We start from the raw sequence: 22581 nt of genomic DNA on the forward strand, positions 1-22581 counted from the left end.
CAATTCATGAAGACCATCAACTAATACATGAATATTCATCAATTAATACCCTTAACTTATACTGACAGAAAGAGTATTCACAATGAGGAAATCACATATAAAAAAACACATAGGTATTTCTATTTTAAAACAGTAAATGAATGCCTTTATAAATAATAACAAGGAAATAGCTTGGTACATTGGAAAGAGTATTTTATGGAGAGTTGCAGGTCCTAAATGAAAATTCTGGCTCTTCTAATTATTATTCATTTGACTTTGCACACTTAAATTCCCTGGGCCTCAGTTTTTATATGACAAATTATAGAGATTGGTCTATGTAGCCTAAAAGGTCCCTCCCAGTTCTGAGTCCAAGTTGTTAGTGACACAAAATTAAACTTACCTTTACTTGGAATAGTTTCCAGTTTCTATTTAAAAGTATAATATTAATTATCAAGTTATATCCAACCTCATAAAATCAAATCTCTTTCTTCTCTAGCATTTAGAAAAATTTTTGTTTGTTCCTCTCTTTAAAGGTTTATAAGAATTGATGCATAAAAGAATTTATTTTATAGAAAGATAATATAAATGTATCAGCAAAACCCTGAGATAAAAAATATCTCACTATACTTTTGTAGAAGTCTTTTAACAACCTTCATCAATTTTATACCTGTCATCTAAGTGACCTAACAAAAAATATCCTATTATGTAGGTAAGATTGGTATTGCTATTGACATTTTACTGGCAAAAAACCTCAGAGATATAGGTTAACTACTTTGCCTAAGACTACAAAACTTTTTCTGAAAGTCCTGAGATTCAACTACAGGCTCTTTTAATTTAATCAATCTGATTGAACTAAAAGAATGAATTTTATATTAAGCTCCACCTTAGCACTAACATTTGGAAAACCAATACAAATTCCCATTCGTTATCATTGTTTTCAGAATGTTCTTTCTTAAAGGGCATAATTCCTTTGGTTCTATTATCTAGTTATGAACATTTTCCTCTTCAATCCTTAATACTCATATCCATTAATTCTCTAGCAAGTCAAATTGGTGTTAAAAAAAAAGAATTGCTCTAACTTCTAAAAGTTTAGCATAATCAACTACAACAAACAAAATTCAAACAATAAGCATATGTATGCTATCTCCTCCCCTAAAAATCCAATATGATTAAGTTTAATGATTTCTTTCCTTTAGTTTTATTAAACTCATCTCTAATGTTATATTTAACATTTCTCTCCCAATTAATCAGGAGTATATTTTTAACTAGCTGAATTTAGTAGTAAAGATGCACAAAAATGGAATGGGTATTATCACTTGAGAGGGATCATTATTCCTAAGCCAAAAATATTATTATGATATTTTGTGGGAAAGCAGGAAATGTATAATGTCATGACAACCTTAAGAGTAGCATGTATACAACTGGCCAAGTGTGTAATTCTTCATTTTTTCCCCACATTTCCCTCCAAAGTGAAAGTCAGATGTCTCCAAGATTCCACATTGGTTACTAAGACCTGTTCACAGAAGACCAGGTCTCCTAAGACTTTTCATTTGCTAGATAATAGTCCTCTTCTCTTTTTAAATTAATTCCAAGTGGAGTGGCCACCTGTTCAGTGGATGCCATCAACTTGACAACTCATGATCATCTTGGGCATAAGAAACTCAAAGATTTAGGAGTCAAGAGCACAGTTTAAGCTTACAGGTGAAATATGTTTGCAGGAATGCCTTCTTCATCCTGACATTATGTATGAGGCAGCCCTTAAGGGATATTATTTGAAAATATCTCCCAAGACTGGCAAGAAAGATTTTATAAATGAGTGCTATATCTTACAACTTTTCTGGCAGGAAATAGACTGAAACCAAGCTTTCTGAGCATGTTTGAGAGTCTGGAAACCAGCAAGACCTGACTTCAAGTCCAATTTATGACCTGTTCTCTTTGTTTGACACTAGATAAGTTACTTAACCATTCCGTCTTCTAGCTTACTATTCAAGATTACAAGATGTGTGGGAAGAACTGATTTGAATTGGTAGAGGAACTTTTCACCACTGAATTTGATAAAGTTTCACCATAACAACAGAGTCAAAGATCTATTTCACTTTTGGTTTCAAATGCAGCCTCTGATATTAACAAGTTCCTCATTAGTATTAGATGTATCACCTGATATGATCCAAGACCAGAGAAACTGGGCTTTGACCAAAATAGGACTGAGACAAAAGGAAAAAAAAAGAACCTAAAAGAGAAAGAAAACATGAAAAACACTTTACAATAAATTAAAATATTAGGGAAGGAAATATTAGGAGATAATTTTTGAAAGACATCCCTTATCTGTCAACACAAAATGTCAATATATTGCTGATACTCTAACAAAGAAACATCATAGAAGATCAAAAGATTACCTGCTATTATGACCCAAAATTGTTAAATCTGTAGAACTACAAGTCTCAACCAGAAGTATACTTTAAAATTTCGTGCCAAAACCAAACTTTTTTTTAAGTTGGCATATAAAAAGGTTCTGTATCCATAATGATATTTTGTCTAAAGACATAAAAGCAAGTATCATGCATCCTAAACAAAAATTATTTTCATTTTATATTAGAAGAAATCTTAAAATAATCCATAAACAAATGTTTCCATCAGTATACTCTATTAAAATATGAAAATATGCTTCCTATGCTTCATTTAAAGAAATCAGAATTACTCTGATTTTTCCAAAAATCTTTTTGTTAAAATTTCATACTTGCAGTCATGTTAAAAGATGCTACTCAAGCCCACTTCCAAAAGACATATGTCTCAAGCTAGGTCTAATCCTTTACCTACATGAAAGTGGAAATTAGTATTTTTTAAAAATTCCACTAGATTATTAAAATTGTAGAGGTGTTACATGGTAGCTTATTTCAATACCTTTATGACTTCTTTTTATTATATTCATGGAAACACATGGGTAATGTACCACATAACACTATAAAATGAGTGTTATCAGTATTATGAAGAAAATGAATTATTATAGAATATTTTCTACAATTTTTCACCGTCAACCTTTCAAAGAAATTAAGCCAAACTTTTTATGTCCCAAAGTAGGTCAGTCTTTTAAAATAAAGCAGTTTAAAGAACTACTTATTAGAGATATAATCCTTTATGAATAAAGAATATTGTATAATTAATTCAGATTATTCCCTTGAAGGTCAAATACTAAAGGTGAAGATTAAATACTTTGACTACATAATGAGAACACAGGAATCATTGGAAAAGACCTTGATATTGAGAAAGATTGAAATCAAAAGGAAAGGGGAAGGGACAGAGGATGAGTTGTATAAATAGGGTCAGAAAAAGTAACAAATATGAGCTTAAACAGGCTTTGGGAATGAGTGGAGAATAAAAGGGTCTGGTATGTTATGATCCCTGGGGTTATGAAAATTAATACACAACTGAACTGAACAACAACATAATTAATTTGGCATTGAAATTAAATGGTAGACAGAAAATAAACAGATGTAATATTATAATATATTTAATAATTTCCAAAGAATTTTCAGGCATATTTTGTTCTATAATCTCAACAACTGTCCATGGGTTAGGCAAAACTTTCAAATGACTTGTCTATAATCACAATTAGTTAGAACATTATAATCCAAATTTCCTAACTCCAGCTGCTCCTTCCATTATCAAATATCCTTCCTCTTTCCAGCAAAACAAAACACTAGAAAAAATAATATTAGACCACCACCATAAAGGATTTAATAGCTAGGAGACAAATACCCTGATGTCACTTTATTAATAAAATGCATATATCAACATGTCAAGGACCTCTGATTTTTATCCATGTAGGAACTCCCTCTCTAACCATGAAGATTACGACTCACCTAATGAATTAGAGGCTTAAGTCTTTTTAAGATTCGTAAGTCTTGAGTGTCACAGAGGTTAGGTGACTTACTTATCAGTATCAGGTTCCTTAATCTATTTCTTCCTGACTCTATGTTTGGTATTTTATTCTCTATGTCACATTGACTTTCTTATTATGTGTACACACAAATATAAGGATGGACATATATATTTGTATGCATATATGTATAACAACACATGCTCATTTAGTATATATGCACATATATAAACACATTTATATGTGTATATTTATGTTTTATTATGTATTTATCTATATTTATATATGCATATTTATTATATAGTTATTATGTGTTATGTATATATTTATTGTATATTTATATATTTATTATGTATTTATTTATATATCTATGTTTATATTATGTCACTCAAAAGGGAGAAAATTCACCCATTGGCCATCATCTTAGAAAGGAGCTCCTCCAAATTCAGCTAGGATGCTCCACAGGGACAGAAGTTCCTCAATATCCAGGACAATGCTCAAAGTTTTCTGAGCTTGTTAGACTGAACAGAGATTCTTCTCCAATGCCACAGCCTTGTCAAATATGAGTCATCTCTGTAACCACTCTGATACAACGAGGTTGGTCTAATGAAAGTCATTATAGGCACAAGTGTATACAATGGGGTAGTTATATTTATGGGTATCTTTAGATATCTGTTTATAGAGATGTGCATATGTCAGTGTATATATAATAAACACTTGAATCACTACCAAATTTTCACTCTTACAGGAGGAGATTACCTGTTGTTTTCTTGCTCTTCGATGTTTTGACAAGATTCTTTTCACACTGATGTCACCAAATCTTCACTGGTACATGAAGAGATTACCCATTATTTTCTTGGTTCTCAACTGCTTTAACAAGATTCTTTTAAGACTGGTAGAAAGTGAAATGCTGTAGAGAAGCTTGCTTGCCTGCCAAGAAAGGCTTACTGCCAGGGTTGAAAGTGATTTGAAACTTTTCTGGAAGAGTATATGCTTCTACTTATAATTGTAAGAATATTCAAGAATAAATCTGAACGGAAGGTCATTTTGTATGCAAAGATAACATTTTGTTCTACTCCTCTGGCTGCACTGGAAATAGCTGATGAACATTCTGAAAGTGACTGGAATGTAACCAGAATAAAAGAGGCAGGACGAGTTCCTGTTTTAAAAGTAGTCACATCCTATTAATAATAAATATATCATTGTGGATGGCTCAGTCAGCTTTGTAGCGAGAACAGAAGTTGAATTCCGAGTTCCTGAGGAAAAAGGCTCTCAGGAACAGTTTTGTACTGGCCATCACAATGGCAGCCATCCTTATTGACTAAGTACAATGCTACCAAATGTAACTGAGTGAGGATCAACAGAAGTTAAAAAGCATAAATTGATTTTTTTTCCTTGAAGAACAGAGGACTATAAAGGAAAGAAAAAAAATACAAAGGATGAGAAATCCAAGAAAGAGATCATGAGCCTGGCCTGAGGCATATTAGACTAGTAACAGAATGGCTTCAAATATCCTGGCATGCTAGAGTCCCCTCTTTATTCTATGCAGAGCAACAAGTAATTTCTTGAATTACCCTTAATGATAATTTTTAATCTTTCTCCTTAGAATAACAAACAAAGCTAACTTCTTTTCTGGTTACTGTTTTTTAACAAGGAGGGCTTAATTGCTAAGGTAAAAATTATGGGAACTTTGTGGAAAGGTGATTGTACAATCTCAGACACTATGATAGAGGAAATGAAAATTATGAATAGTATTTGCGCAGATTTTGGAAGAGAAAATATTAAAAAATCCAGAGAAATAGAAAACTTCCAAAGCCTAAAATTCATGAAAGCCGAGAAAGACCAAGAAAGAGAAATCTCTCAAGAATGAAATTCTGAGAATATAAAGAAAATTCTGATGAGGAGGAGAAGGGATAATTGTCTAAATAAACTGAATTAATATGCATGCATGAGGAATTCATAAACAAAATTTTAAATAAAAGATTGAGTAAAGAACAGATGTAGTCAGGTAATAATTGACATATTTAAAGAAAAAAAAAACTTATTTGTCCTTTTTTAAAGCACAAAACAAAAAGAAGCAGTAATGGGGACCCAAATGGCATGTAAGTGGAATAATAGAGTGCCATATCTGGAATTAAGAGGACCCAAATGTAAATCCAAACTCAGAACCCTTAGTAGCTTTGTGACTCTGTGCAAATCACTTTCCCCTGTTTGTCCCAGTTTCTCATCTTAAAATGAACTGAAGAAGGAAATGGCAACCACTTCAGTATCTTTATCAAGAAAACCCCAAATAGTGTCCTAAGAGTTGAACACAATTGAAATGACTAAACAACATCAAAAAGGACACAGAAATATTTTCTTATCTTATAAAATTAATACATGCATATAATTATATATTCATCTATAACTAATTACATAATATATACTTATGTAAACTTTTAAGTGTATATATTATTTAATTATGCATAAATTATATACACATATATCTATTTTATAATGATGTCACTCTATACACATATAAACATGTATGTATGTAAGTTTATATATCTCTATTTAGATATAGATATGCACACATTATTTATTAGAAATTCTGTTCATTATACAATTCTCTTTCTACTTCTTTGAGTAGTCTATTTGCATTCAACTATTATTGTTAATTTCTCAGTGGATAAAGGAAAATAAAGCATATTTTAGTCCTGAAAGAATAATTTTAGGAGTGCTATAACTAAGTAAAAAAAAAACTTATACTAATTTAAAAAAACCAAAAAGTAACTTGATTATATTTTGTATGCTTTCTTTTTAAAGGTTTTTTTTAGGGGGGAAAAGAATAGGACCAAAGAAGGACTATCTATGACAGTCCCTAAGGATAGACATGCTGACCCTAATGAATTACAAAGACATAACTGCAAAACTATTACATCGTTTCTTCTTTTTTTCCTGCCAAGGAGAATAATCTTGGGACAGAATGGGCAAAACAAAAAAATGGTTCTTAGAAAGTTGAGAATCAAAATTGCTGGATCACAGATGTAGAGCTGCAAGGAACCAGGTGCCCTATCACTTAGTCAAACAATCCCATTTTATAGATTGAGCCCCAAGAGGGTCTAGGGATAGGCAAGAGAGTTTAGAGAGTACCTAGCTACTTTTGATGAATGCAAGACAAGCCACTCAGCGGAAGTCTATCTTGTGGACCAAAGAAGTGATGGATGTGGATGCTGAACCACTGTCAAGTGTCCTTTGAGCTACTGTACTGACCAGTAAAGATAACAACTTTTGAGTTAGGATAATGTCGTAATTTTTTTTTAAATTTTGAGTCTTCAGATTGATGGCTAGTGGTTTCCATTTCCTGAAAAAAATTCTACAGCATATTATTAATGAGATGATTAGTAAAAATCTAGAAAAGGAAATTGTGTTTTTTGAGGTAAAATTTGTTCATTGAAAATGGATTATGATAGGGCAACTTTATTTCCTTTTCTAGCAGCATCAACCAAAGTTGGATATTATAGGAATTCTATAGATATAGTTTAATTAGATCTTATTAAGGAATTCAAAGAAGTCTTTCACAGTATCCTATGTAAAAGATAGTGAAATAATAGGTATGGTGACAGCAGTCCAAGAAATTCAGAACTGTTGAATGACTAACCCTAAAAAGGAGCTATTAATGGTCCATTGTCAACTTGAAAGTATATGATTTCTAGGGGTTTGGTCCATAGATCATTGCTTGAATTGAGCTATTCAACATTTCCTTTGGCTTGGATAAATGCATGAAAAACATGCTTATCATTATAGAGATAACACAAAGAGGGTAGAGAAAGCTATTATAGTATGTTGAATGACAGTCATGATATCAAAAGATCACTACTGGCTAGAAGACTGGGCCAAAGTTCAGGAATTGGATATTGTGCTAAGTATTTATTAATAATTAAAATCAATTCATTGAAAATGAATTATGGCAGGCCAACTTCATTTCCTTTTCTAGCAGCATCAACCAAAGTTGGATATTAGAGGAATTCTATAGATATGGTTTAATTAGATTTTATCAAAAAATTCAAGGAAGTCTCTCACAGTAATCTATTGTAACATGGGTATTGTACTATGAGAAAAAGTGAACATAAAAATAAAGGGGCCTAGGAAAAATATGTGAACTAATCCAAAAGATGTCATGTAAAGTATGTGGAGTCAGAAAGAAAATATGCCTCAATGGAAATGAAAAGAACAACCACCAGAAAGCAATCAGAACTTAATGTTATGAAATCTTAATAATGAAGCTTGGCTGCAGAGAAGAGAGATGAAAAATTTCCTCTCTCTGCTTTTTTTGCAAAACCTAGTAGGTTATCTATATCACAGTACAAAAATAATTCAGTGTGTTTAGAGTCAGAAAACATAGATTCACATCCTGATTCTGCCATTTTTTAAAATTTCTATTTAATTAATTTAGAAGATTTTCCATGGTTACAAGATTCTTGTTCTTTCCCTCTCCTACCCCAATCTCCCTTCCATAGCCAATGCATATTCCCACTGAGTTTTACATGTGTCAGTGATCAAGAACTATTTCCATATTATTGATGTTTGCACTAGAGTGATCATTTAGAGTCTACATCCTCAATTATATCCCCATCAACCCATGTGATCAAGCAGTTGTTTTTCTTCTGTGTTTCTACTCCTACATTTCTTCCTCTGAATGTGGATGGTGTTCTTTCTCATAGGTCTCTCAGATTTGTCTTGGATCATTGCACTGCTGCTAATAGAAAAGTCCATTACATTTGATTGTGCCACAGTGTATTTGTCTCTGTGTACAATGTTCTCCTGGTTCTGCTCCTTTCACCATGCAGCAATTCCTGAAGGTCGTTCCAGTCCCCATGGAATTCCTCCACTTTATTATTCCTTTTTGCACAATAGTATTCCATCACCAATAGATACCACAATTTGCTCAGCCATTCCCCAATTGATGGGCATCCCCTCATTTTCCAGTTTTTGGCCACCACAAAGAGCGCAGCTATGAATATTCTTGTACGTATTTTTCCTTATTATTTCTTTGGGATACAAACCCAGCAGTTCTATGGCTGAATCAAAGGGCAGACTGTCTTTTAGCACCCTTTGGCCATAGTTCCAAATTGCCTTCCAGAATGGTTGGATCAAGTCACAGCTCCACCAGCAATGCATTAATGTTCCAACTTTGCCACATCCCCATCAGCATTCATTACTTTCCTTTGCTGTCATGTTAGCCACTGATTCTACCATTTTTATTTATTGTGCAACATTGAGTATATCACTTCTTTTCCAGGACCTTCGTTTTCTGAATTGTAAAATTAGGTGATTGGACTAGAAAGAGTTCTGAATTATAGTCAGAGGAACTGGGTTCTAATGATGATTCTTCAGTTTATTAGCTATGTGACGTTGGGCAAGTCAAAAATTCAATTCATAATTGAACATAATTGAACACATAATCCATAAAATGAGGAGATTAAGACAATAATTCTGATATCCCTACTAACTGTAACCATATAAGCTATGATTTTATGATTGATACTTTCTCACGCCCCTTCAGGCCTTTATTATACCAGGTGAAAGGTAGAATCTAATTTTTAAAAAAAGATATGTGTATGTGTGTGTGTGTATATATATATACATACATATATATATATATATATATATATATTTCTGCATTGCTTTATCCATGGATATCCACTGAATAAAAATTGTGTCTTTGATTCCCTGCTGGTCTGAGTTGAATATGCTAGTTATAGGCAAATATTAGCCAACTGTTTCACTCAAAGAAAAGACATTTGTATCATTAAAAAATTAAAAGAAATAATGCTTTTGTCTGCATCATTGTGAAGGAAAGTATCTGTACATTACTGTGGCAATAGGAACTACATGCTAGAAAAAGATGTTTTATACTAGGGACATGCCAATTTTAAAAGATTTCAATAAAGTACATAGTTTGATAGAACAATATATATTCACATGCTTGGTTGCCATTCCTTTAAAGCTTTCCTCCAAACAGCCAAACTTTGATTAACATTTTATTATATTATTAAATTGTCATGTTAAAATAAAATTTATATTTATAGTATGATTTATATTCTTAGATTTAGGTTGGATGGGACCTTCCCAGAGGTGACCTGGTACTGCTAGACAAGCTAGACTAAATGGAATAGGGAGAGTCTAAGACACCAGCCTTGTGTAAGGTTCTATCCTATGTGAACGTTTAGTAATGTGAACATTACTAAAAGAAGACAAAAAGTGCTTGTGTGAAAAAAGCAGCTTGAAATACTTCAAGGACTGAGAACTTATTTAAAAACAACTCCGAGATAAGAGTTGATGGATGTACAAATAGCTAAGATACACTGCCAATGATCAGCTCATTAGCATGTGAAGCTTTTATGGCTTTTGAAGGATGTAACTATGAAATGATAAATCAAAGAATTGTCTGAGGACTTTGGGGAAATTGCCTATTGTCTTATATGTAATGTGGATGGTAGATTTTTCAAGCAGAATTAGATATTGTCAGCAATGCAATAATCCAGGACAATTCTGAGGGACTTATGAGAAAGAATGCTGTTCACATCCAGTGAAAGATTTGTGGGAGCAGAAACACAGAAGAAAAACAACTGCTTGATCACATGGGTTGATGAGGATATGACTGGGGATGTACACTCTAAATGATCACCCTAGTGCAATATCAATAATATGGAAATAGGTCTTGATCAATGGCACATGTAAAACCCAGTGGAAATGCATGTTGACTATGGAGGGGAGAAAAAAGGGGAAGAGGAGGGGAGAGGAGGGAAGGGAAAGAATATGAATCATGTAACCATGGAAAGATATTCTAATTTAATTAATTAAATAAAAATTTTCAATTAAAATTAAAATTTATTTTTTTTTAATTTCTGAAAAAGAATTAGATATTGGTCATTATTTATGAGTAGATCCTTTTCTGAGATGGAGGAAGCCAGAAGAAATGAAATGATGAGTGAGACATTAGGTAATTCAATTGTTAGAGCACTGGGCCTGAAGCAAGGAAGGCTGGAGTTCAAATGTGGCTTTACTACTACCTGTGTGATCCTGAGCAAGTCCTTTTTGCCCTAAGAAGTTAATGGCAAACCACTCTAGTGTCTTTGCCAAGAAAATGCTATGGAGAGTTACTGTTGGCCTATGGTCCATGGAATAGTAAAGGGCTGGATATGTCTGAATGACTGAACAAAAGAAGAATGAGAAGACACCACTAACATCTGAAGAAGGAGGCTAACAACACAGCCTGCCTAATGCTCTAAAAAAGAAACAAGGCAGAGATAGTATCTGCAATTGCTATGGGAATTGTTTTGATTAAAGAAGAATTCCATAACTTCTGGAAGTTCAACAGAGGAAAAAGGACACTGAGGTATGAAGAGTTCCTTAGGCCCTCTTTAGCCAACAACTAGCACCTGAGAGTTATTGAAAGCCAGACAAACCTTGCAAATAAATGTTCAAAGAGCTCACCAGAGAAACTAGAATCCCATGGCTGGGCGTCTCTGTTTTTCCTTTTAGTGCTATCTTAATTTTATGTCAATAATTTCCTCAACATATGAGAAAGATCAAATCAATAAATAGGGCAAACAACCAAAACAATTTAAAAATTCACAAATGAAAAACATGCAATCAAGGACAAAATCGAAATTCTGGAAAAAAAAAGAAGAAAAATGTTGAATAAAAATGAGATTTTTAAACATAAATAGTAAAATAACAATCCAAACTTGTTTAAAAATCAGTAATATAAATCATGTATTCAAAAATTTTTAAAGGGCATTTTAAAATTTATGAAGTATAAAGTGTTATAGATTATTACTCCAATTATATATCAACCTAACTAATCGATGAAATTGACAAATATATACTAAAATATAAAATATTTGGCAAAACAAAATGAGAAATAGAGAATTTAAATGACCCAATATCAGGAAAAAAGTTAACAAATTGTAAATTAATTATCTTTCCCCAAAATAGATAAATTTCATCAAATGTCAAAGAACAATTAAATCCAGTATTATATAAATTGCTTACAACATCAAGAAATCATACTACCAAACTCATTTTACGAGATAAATATGGCCTTGCCACCTAAACCAGGAAGAGATAAATTAGGGAAAGAAAATTGCAGGCTAATATCTCTAAAGAACATAGATGGAGGAAAAAGTTTATTAAATTATTAGCAAAGAGGCTATAGCAACATATTCAAAAGTTATACACTGTGACCAGGTTGGATTTCTGCCAAGAATGTTGGGATGGTTCAATATTGGGAAAATTATAAACAAAATAGGCCACACTGATAACAAAACTAACAAAAGTATACCATTAGGAAAGCTAGAATGTAGTCTTTCAGAAATAGGTTTACATTAACATCACAGGCATAAACCATAATATGTTCCAAAAGGATAGAGGACCTAAATATAAAAAGTCATAACATAAACAAATTAGAGGAACAGTGAAGGAGATACCCTCCATAGTTATGGATGGGGGAAAATTCTTGACCAAACAAGGGATAAAGACAATCACTGGAGACAGAATAAACAATTTTGATTATATAAAATTTTGCACAAACAAAATAAATGCATTTAAAATTAGAAAGGAAATGTTTAACTGAGGGAAGGGGGAATTACAACAAGTTTCTCTGATAAAGGACTGATATACAATATAGAGAGAACTAATTGAAGCAAAAGAGAGCTATTCCCAACAGATAAATGGTCATAACATACAAAGAGATTATTCTTAAAGAAAGAAATATGGCTAGATCTCAATGGCCGGGGTCCCGACAGACTGGCAGAGTTATGTCTGTGATGAGGGGAAGGTGGCATTCTGTCATACTGGAGGTGGTGTATACATTATACCCCACTCCCAGACAATACTCCCAACTTCCCAACTTATGAAATATCTGAAGGACTAGGTGAGCTCGTAAGTGCCAAAAGGTGGATTTTCTGTTGTTTTTTGCATGACTCAGATATTCTACTGGATCATTTTTCATATTTAGATTCTTTTAAATAGAGATGAAAATTGGGTATTTCCCCTGATGATGAAGACTAAATTAATTTAATTTCACTATGAACAAGTTCTACCCAGCATTTCATTTTCACAACTATGACTTAATTTTTTAAAAATTGAATTATTGTGTTTTTTTCTTTCACTACATCAATGTCCCTTCATAAAAAAATAAGCCCTCCATTTCCCCCAAAAGAAAGAAATATGTTATCAACAATCATATGAAAACCTGCTCCATATGAACAACTTAAAAGAAATACACATTAAAACAAGTCAAGTTCTCTCTCACATTCATTAGATTGGCAAGATGACAAAAAAGCAAAATGCAATTATAGAAAAGATATTGGGCAAAAAAAATAAGAACAATAATAGATAAAAGTATGAATTAGTCTAACCATTGTGGAAATGAGCTGTACTGATAGTCTAATAAAAGTCACTAGATTGGCAAACATTTGGCATGAATCTCAAAGACATTAAAACAGAAGGCAAGAACCCATATTAAAAAAATATATTTACAGTAACACATTTTATTGTACCAAAAGACTGGAAACAAAATGAATACCCTTCAACTAGGAACTAGATGAACAAATTATGATATATAAATCTAGCGTGATATTACTGTTCTTAAACAAAATAAAAGTTTAATGGATTTGGAGCACCCTGGGAAGGCATGAAAAATTAAAAGAGAATGAAGTGAACAAAAGCAGATGAACAATTTATATAATAGCTACCTACCTTAAGGTAAAAGGACACAACTATAAAAGACATAAAAGTCTAACCAATTCAATGATCAATTTCAACTACAGAAAATAAGGCAAAGCATGATTCCTATCTCTTGAGAATAGGTAGTGAACTAGAAGTAGAAATGAAAATCATATTTACAGACATGACCAATGTGTAAATTGATTTTGCTTCTATGTATATGTACATACACAGTTGCAAAGACATACATAAATATTTACACCTCCCCTATGGACATTTATATACATGTGCTCAAATAAACATGTATACACTCAGGTATATATAAATAGATGAAATGTATCTTTTTATCTGTAGGATGGGTAAATTATAGGGGTATAGTTATTGGGTAATAATGATGCAAAAGAAGAAATATCAACAAAACTTTAAACATACAGAGAAGAAAACAGAAGGATGTTTGGAAGGGAACATAGACAAATAGGGTAGTGATGTTGCTTTAATGTCAAATGTAAGATATATTCTAAAGATATAGTTCCTGTAATAGATTAAGTTTTAAATGTATTACAATCAATTCTGTTCTTTGTAAACAGAAATGTTTGCAATATTGATTACTTAAAGTTTATAGTAAATAAAGAAAAAAAGAAATAAAGCTGTCGCTAAGTCATCGCAGGAATAGAGTGAAGCAATGTTTACCAATGGATCAAAGAGGGTTTCTTTTAACCAAGAGCATTCTCCAGAGTAGAAAAATGAAAACTTTTATTTTTTTTTTTTCAAATTCAGACCTCTTAGGACAATAAAATTTCACGTCAAGCATGCAGCTTAACTCACCACAGAACCAAACTACCTCTGGTGACAAGGCTTGGAACTTTCCCTTGCCTAAAGTTTGAAGATGTCGTATTCTATCTCTGACTTGAACAGCTAACATTCTTTCAGTGAGATGTCTGAATAGAGTTGATTTTGTTCACATGGAAAATTTTTTAAATACACATTTTCTTCCCATTGAACAATACATAATTTACATTCAGGAAATTATCTTTCGAATCATGATAAAGCTTTCCATGAAGTTGACATTGGTTACATGCTTGCAGGAGATGCCAGAGGGGGAAAAGCAGACATTTGGCTGCAGCTGGGAATGTGACAGACAAAACTCCAAACACCAAAGAATGATAATAGCCCTAAGTCCTGGGGCTCTTAGATTTCCATTTTTAAGCCAGATCATTATTGCAAAGAATCAGGGGCTCAGATGGTGTTAAAGTTTAATGCCGAGGAGCAAAGAATCATATTTTACACATGGGCTTCAACTTAAGATATTTACTGTCTTGGACATCTGGACAAGTGATGACTAATCGGCTAGAAATCATATAACTTTACAAAAGGATTCACTACATAATATGCATTTCAAATGAAACTAAGTAGAAAGGGAAAAAAGATGATCATTTCTCATTTTAAATCTGAAACATGACAAAGAAGTATCAAGTACAATGAAAAAATGAAATAGAATTTGATATTGTCTTCAGGATTTTATTTTTTCTATGTTAAACCTGAGTACTTTTCTATGAGTCCTATTTATACAGACCGTTTTAGGGGAAATTATTTCTCCTTGAACTCCTTCAGTTCATTCATTATAGATGCTTAAATAAGCCAAAGTTAATTTGGAGGGAACAAATGAAACTAAATAATTACAGGAGACTAAAATGTCAGTTGTCTTTACTCAGAGCCATCTAGGAAGAAAGAAAAAAAAAACTTTCTTAGAAGTATAAGAGGGGTAGTTAGGTGGCTAAGTGAAAAGAGGGCCAGGCTTCAAGACAGGAAGTCTCAACTTCAATATGGCCTCAGGCATTTCCTAGCCATGTGACCCTGGGCAAGTCTCTTAGCCCCAACTAGCCTCTACTGCTCTTCTGCTTTGGAATTGATATTTAGTATTAATTCTAAGACAATAGATAAGGGTTAAAAATGTATAATGCAAATATTACTATCTTATTAATCTGTATAAAGTAGGATTCCTTTCAAACAATTTTAGTATGTTGAACTCCAAGTGAAAGTAGAGGTATAAAATGAGAAGGGAGACTCTTAATGGCATAAAGACAGAAGTGAACCAAATCAGAATGGAAGTGACTTTCACTGCAAATGAACAAAAACTCTAAAAGGCAAAGTGCATGGCATGTTTGTTAAAATATTCTCTAAATGAGCAAATATCAAAGGGGATTAAAGAATTCTGAATGGGTACAACTAGCCTAAGTCAATTGAACAAATATTGATTAAGGATTAGGGTCACTGCTTCAGTTTATGTTTCAAATAATTCAAAGGTAGCATGTTATCCAAATTAGGACACACATAGGAGAAATAAGAATTTGAAATAAATACACTTGTCCAAAAAGGCATAATGTTTTAGCAAAGATAAGGTGTTTACTTGAAAACAAGTAAAAATGGTAACATGGCTCTCTAAGTCAATGTCACTTCAGAAAGAGTCTGTTTAACCTAAATTACTTCTCCTTTTTCAAATAGTTGTTTATATCATTAAAAACAAAAACAAAAAATTTTACAAATTCTATAAATGGCCAAGAAGGCTTAAATATAATTAATTAGATTTTAAAAGTTCAAAAAATGTTAGGAAGAGTGGTACTTACACTGAAAGTAACATCTAGATTAATTGAATATATTCTATGGATGGGCATCAAAGGCTCAAATAAAAGAATAGTATTCCCCATTACCCTCATCTACCATACTCTACTCCAGAGAAAATCACCAATAGCACTTTTGCATTTTCCACAAGGAAGACAAAATCCTATTAGGTTTGTTCTTCTGTTCTCCATGGCCCTCCTCCTGACTCCCAACCCTGCAGTCCTTCATAAGAGAGTCCTCACTGTCTACATTAACAGGAGAAAAGATGTCACAAGATCCTGAAAAAGAGGTTGTTTATTTTGATGCCCAAAGAAACTGAAGGCACTACAATTAAGAGGGATTATAAAATATTTCTTGAATGATATGGGATTTTAACTGAAACTTGAAGGAAACCAAGAAGTAGACGCAAGAATAGAAAGAGCTCTGGTAATTGAGAATAACCAATGAAAATAGCCAAAGTCTTGCAGATGTCCATTTGTGGGCATTTGGGTCATTTCATTTTAGGTTGTGGAAAAAAATGGCCAAAGCCTGGTGATTTTTCTTTAGACTCTTTGGGCAGGAAAATATGGAAGCTTAGTTGTATATATTTGTTTGCCATCTTTCAGAGTAGGTTTGTAAGCTCCCTGAGGGCAAAGACTATTTTTTGCCTCTTTTGTATCCTCAGCACTTTGGACAGTGCTTGGTATATAGAAGATACTTAATAAATGTTCACTGAGTGAATGATTATCGAATTAAAGTATCTTGTGGTAGGAATAGCAAGTAGGGCAGTGTCACTAGATGGCAGAGAATGTGGAGAGGAGTGTAAAGTATAACAATAATGGAAAGGCAGTTTGGGTTTTAAAGTATTTTGGCCAGGGACCTGTATCCCCAGCATGCCTCAGGGGTCCCTCCGTACTACTTCCTGGTGTGGGATTGGTCTTGAATTGGACCAATCCTGTGTTAGGGAGGAGCCATGCCCTACTTCCAGGTGCAGGATTGGTCTATATAAGGATCAATTCCATGCCTAGGAGGGAATGTTGAATAGAACTTGATTCAAAATTTGGAAAGTTAGTGAATGAATTTTAGCCAGGGAAAAATCCAGTTGTTTTTTCTTTAATAAAGTTTTTTTTTTTTTTTAAGAATTAAAAGGGTAGAGTTTTGTTTTTTTTTTTTTCTTGTAGCATCTTCAGTAGGAGGGAGTCAAGTTGTTAAGGGCATTTATTGCCAAGCAGAGGATTTTAGGTTTGATCCTGGATGTGCTTAGAAATTACTGGTGTTTGTGGAAGAAAGGGGTATGACCTGCTCTTTAGGATGACTAATTTGACAGCTGAGTGGACACAAGTGAGACCAATCAACAAACCTTACCTGTGTTGATTACCTCCAATTTATCCTGTATGTATCTTAATTGTATATAAGTATATTTATTTCATGCTGTCTCACTGAACCCTTTGAGAGTAAGTACCATCCTTTTTCTATGTATGCACGGCTCTTAGTAAACAGTAAATAAAAGGAACATGATGGATATAAGCAGAATACATATTCCTAGTCATGACTTAAATATGAAAAATATTGTAAAAGACATAATTTATATACATATATATGCATATATATGACTACAAAAGAAGTAGGATAGGCATGTAGCAAACTGTGGAGAAGAGGTAACTAACCCTCGTGCTTATTTGTACCTTCAACAATCAGAATATAGCATAGTTCTGCCTGGAATAATGTGTCTATATACATCCTCTAATACCTCACACCTCTCAATTTGGGTATATGACACCTATTCATTTTCTGGGCTGGTTCACTCACTCCAACTTGCCCTCACAATGATAAGTCTAAGTTCCCAGAAAGGAACTCATTATTCTTCAAACTTTTTCATGGTCCAAGGACTAACTCTCTTAAAGGGAATATACTGCCCTTATTCACCATTTTAGCATTGAAACCCCAATCAGTTTATTCCATTTTAGATTTTTAAGCTTACTTGCAATGATACAAAATAAATAATAATATCAGAGAGCCTGTATTAAGGCAAATACCAAAATAACACATATATCACTTCATTCATTTTTTTCCATTAAGGCTGGGAAAGATTAAATTGCTTCCCCATGTTTATACAATTAGCATTAATTAAAACCTAGATTTCAACCTTCTTCTTTTCTGCCTCCACAAACATTTCTCTATCCACTACAAATATAATGAACTATCCAGTTATTTAGTAACTCTCCTTTGGGAAAGAAGAGTACAGTTTGTGCAAAGGGTTTTAGCCAATGCTTCCAACTAGTCCCATCAGCCAAAAAGTCATATATAAGAAACTATAAAAAAATATTTACATCTACATAGGGTTTCTCCTTCAAGTGCAACCAATACTAAGATTGGAGTTCAAAACAACTCCCCAAACTTAAGTCATCAGAAAAGATTATTTTAGATAACTAGGTGATGCTGTGGATACAGCACTGAGTGAAGAATAAAGAAGATCTTAATTCAAACCCAACCTCAGACACTTACTAGGTGTATGGCCCTGGGAGAGTTGCTTATGAAATAATTCATTTTAAAGTGTTTCACACAGTTTCTGGCACATAGCAGGTGCTACAAAATGTTCATTCTCTTCTCTTCCCCACACAATCTTTGTATGTCTCAACTGTAAAATGGGAATAACAGTAACTACCTTGCAGGGTTGTTGCAAGATAATATTTATAAAGTGCTCAGCACAGTGCCTGAACATCTTTCTGGTTCAAGTCATGTCCAGCTCTTCATGATCCCATGGAAAATGTCACCAATACCATCCATGGAGCTTTCATGACAGAGATACTAAAATGGTTTTCCATTTCCTTCTCCTACCTCTACATAGCAGCTGCTATATATATTTTCCATTATCTCCAATATTTCTAATTCTTTCTGATGCAAGCAGAGGATTTGGCTTACCCCATCACTTATAAAGGAAATTCAAGAACAAGAGCTTTCAAGATATCTTAGAGAAAATTATAGCACTACAAATTCAAAGTCATCACTTAGACTTCCAACATATTTATTAGGTGCTTGCCCTTCTTCCTGGCATCTTATTTAATGCTCCCAAGCAAAGCTCTCAAGGACAAACCATTACATATGAGAAACTCGGTAAGGGTTCCAATAATATTGAGGACTTTTTCCTAGACTTGTCTGTGGATCATACAAAAGAGAACCTAAATCAGAATTATGACTCTGGTCTGGTTCAGCACCTGTATACCTACCTGTACAGATGGGCAGTTCAACTTGTTCTTTAAGTGTACCAAGAGCATTGGTTATAGATTCCCTGATTTTCTAGCAGTTCAGTCATGCTTGGAGTGAAGGAAGGGACTAATAGCTTCAGGTCAACCATCTCCATCACCAGCACAGTGCCACAACCCTTTAGAATACCAACTGTGAAACAGGTTTTGAGAATACAGGCATCACCATCATCAGCTCAGCCCCAAATAAGAGCTTCTATAAAGGTCTCCAATGCAGAAAAGTCTTCAACAACACAAATTGCAAGCATAATTTTGGGAAGAATCAATCAAGTACCTGAAAGTTTTTTTTTGTTTTTTTTTTTGTACATTTGGGTGGGCTAATGAGCCTTAACAGTTTCTTGAGTAAGGAAAGTTCTGTGCCTTCAGCTCCAGTATCAGTATCCCTAGGCAGCTAAGCCTTAGAAAGATATACCAAGGGTATAAACCAACATGGCCACACTGGATAAAAAGCTTTCCAAATGAACTAAGTGAAAGAGGAAGGTTGTTTTTTTTTTCTTGTTTTGTTTTTAGGATGTAAATATTTGGGGGATGTTAGCAGTTTCTTCATGGGATTTTTAATGTTAGCAGCTTATTCATGGGATTTTTAATTTCTACCAAAAATATTATTTCAGTACTGTCATCTCATTTATCCAAGCTCTCCCTCAAACAATAAACACCATGGACCACCCATGCCTACTCATCCTGTGTTACTTTTGTCTCTGTCCTCCTTTTACTTTGCATGAGAAGGTCCATTCAACAGGCTAGGAACTTTTCTGGAGATCTTTCAATATCATCTATAAACCAACAATACTATCTGACAATTACCCATTGTTGTGCTCCCCTATGAATATTATCTCCCAAAGTGCATTTCTTGAAAACTGTCATTGCTCTCATGAAGTTCATTCACTTTCAAAGCTTATAGTATATATATTAGTTCTTTCAAATTGATTTGTTGTACCATCCAGTTAAAATATCTCTGATGAAAAATAAATATTACTACAGACTTTTGATAAATAAAGAGTTGGAATAAGTGAAATTATACCAAACTTTCCAGGGACTTAAATTAAGAGGGAGAATATACCATGTATATTTGAGTATTGTTATATTATTGCCACTCCAAAGAATAATTTATCTAACTCTAGGACTCCAATAGGATTAATTGTTTCAGAAATGATAATATCACAATCCAACTCAAACACATGCTACTTTTTATCTCGTGCAAACTGAACTGAAATACTATTAATATGTTCGATCTGAATACCCATTTTTCTGTTGTCACTTACACATAACTGATTCACTCTATACTATCATTCTTCCAAAAAATCTCTTTTATTTTCATAACTTTTATCTTAAAGAACTGTGATGCCACCCTTTGATTACATGGGATGTTCTCTGAATGATGATGAGATAATGGAAAATGTGCAAAACAGAATATTCTTTTCCTTGGTTTTTTTTTCCTGTGTTTTTGTTTTCTGTTCATAGTGAGTTTCACATTTTAGTCATCTCAATCTAGCTAAACTGACTGCTTCTTGAAAGAAAGGCTATCTTAAACTAACTCTTTATCATCAACAGCATGTTTTATCCTGCTGAGCAAAGAGTGAATTCTTGATACTTAGTTGATTGATGAGGAATTGAAGATAATGGTGATACATAAATGCATCACAAAACTGTAAATAATAACTTATTGCTGTTTCCATATATTTAGACATTCTAGCTCAAGACAGCAGTGTAAAGAAGAGAGGCAATGTAGTGGAATGAGTAGAGTCATATGTGGAGTAATACACCTGGGTTTAAAATCTTGCATCTCCCACAGGTATAATAGCTATGTGATTATAAGCAAGTTCTTAGTGGCACAAGCAAAACCATCAACACCATACATGCAAGTGGAAAGAGTTTTGATATTACTAGTCCCTCTTTATAGATAAAAGCACAGGTGGTAACCCATTTCCTGTCAAATAAATAAAAAAATACACATATACATTAAAAACCTAATACTTCCATGCTTAAGAAACTCCAATTTCCTGGTGGAATTTCCTCCCTTTTTGGCACAGACAGCAAGTCATCACAGGACCAAGTCATTAGTCCTCTAGTGATAAATCTAGCAGACGTTGGTTCATTGGGTGAGAAGTATACAGTTCATTATTAGATCTGTATTCATAGTCTTTCCAAGTCAGGAACACCTGCCGGAACCTGTTCTCTAGTAGCAGAGAATACTAAGCCACCTGTGCACTTCAAAGAGTCATCAGAGAAGAGGTTTAATGGAAGATAATCAATACATATGTCTAATAGGACCCCCTTCACTGGGCACCATAGAAATAACCAGCATCTAACCACTTCTCTGAAACATTCAAACTGAAAATATACAGATATATTTGGCAGTACCTGTAATAATAATAAAGACAGAAATGTGGAATACACCTATGTAGCTTATCACTCACTTTAATATTTCAAGGATCTATGATTTCTTCAAAGTCTTTATTCCTTCTCTGTTAATGCAACCTATAGTAGATGTTTTTCATGAATTGTTATGGGTGAAGTGATTCAACACTTAGCTCTTTCAATTTAATCAGGATAATTCTTAGCTAAAAAACAAACTCTTAACTATTTGGCACATACCTTCCTGGGTACTAGTGGCATTTGAGTTCCACAATTATAGACTTCAGGAATCTAGGGTCACTCTGACACCAAAAGAGGCATCATATACTATAAGACTACAGTGGAAGCATTGCAGAGTAGAAGACAACAAATAAGTAATGGGAAATAAAATTTCAGATATCTGGAGTGGCATTTTCAAAGCAGAAGGAAAATCTGATCAAATAGATCAAATGATCCACCTATAAAACCAACAATCTCCTTGTACTGGGGGTCAAGAATAATTGATAGGTCTTACACACACACACACACACACACACTCACACACACTCACACACACAGATTGTCAACATAAAAGTAATATTCAACTATAATTAAAGATGGGGATAGGAAAATAGAAGGAATTTTCTATTTTAATGAATGTTTTCTGGCCAGTAAAATATGAAAAAAAAAAACTACAACAAATCAACATGCCATGTGCAAATTACTGATACTTCAAAGAACTGAGGCACAAGAAAATGAACACTAAAACTATATAGATAATTAATTATTCTCTGTGATAAATCAAAAACTCTTCAA

The 22581-nt window shown here is 33.3% G+C and overlaps 1 protein-coding gene and 1 long non-coding RNA gene across 2 annotated transcripts in view; one reads left to right on the forward strand and one right to left on the reverse strand.

Moving 5' to 3' along the window:
- LOC107649317 (uncharacterized) overlaps positions 1 to 6217 on the forward strand; it is a 45953-nt gene extending 39736 nt beyond the window's left edge. The window contains exons 4-5 of the long non-coding RNA XR_008912920.1: positions 4252 to 4453; positions 4605 to 6217. This is a non-coding gene — a long non-coding RNA (uncharacterized LOC107649317). The remainder of the gene's footprint in view (positions 1 to 4251; positions 4454 to 4604) is intronic.
- PDGFC (platelet derived growth factor C) overlaps positions 1 to 22581 on the reverse strand; it is a 263344-nt gene that overhangs the window by 162023 nt on the left and 78740 nt on the right. The window lies entirely within an intron of this gene.

Source organism: Monodelphis domestica, chromosome 6 (assembly GCF_027887165.1).
Source record: "Monodelphis domestica isolate mMonDom1 chromosome 6, mMonDom1.pri, whole genome shotgun sequence".
Classification (NCBI taxonomy): Eukaryota; Metazoa; Chordata; class Mammalia; order Didelphimorphia; family Didelphidae; genus Monodelphis; species Monodelphis domestica.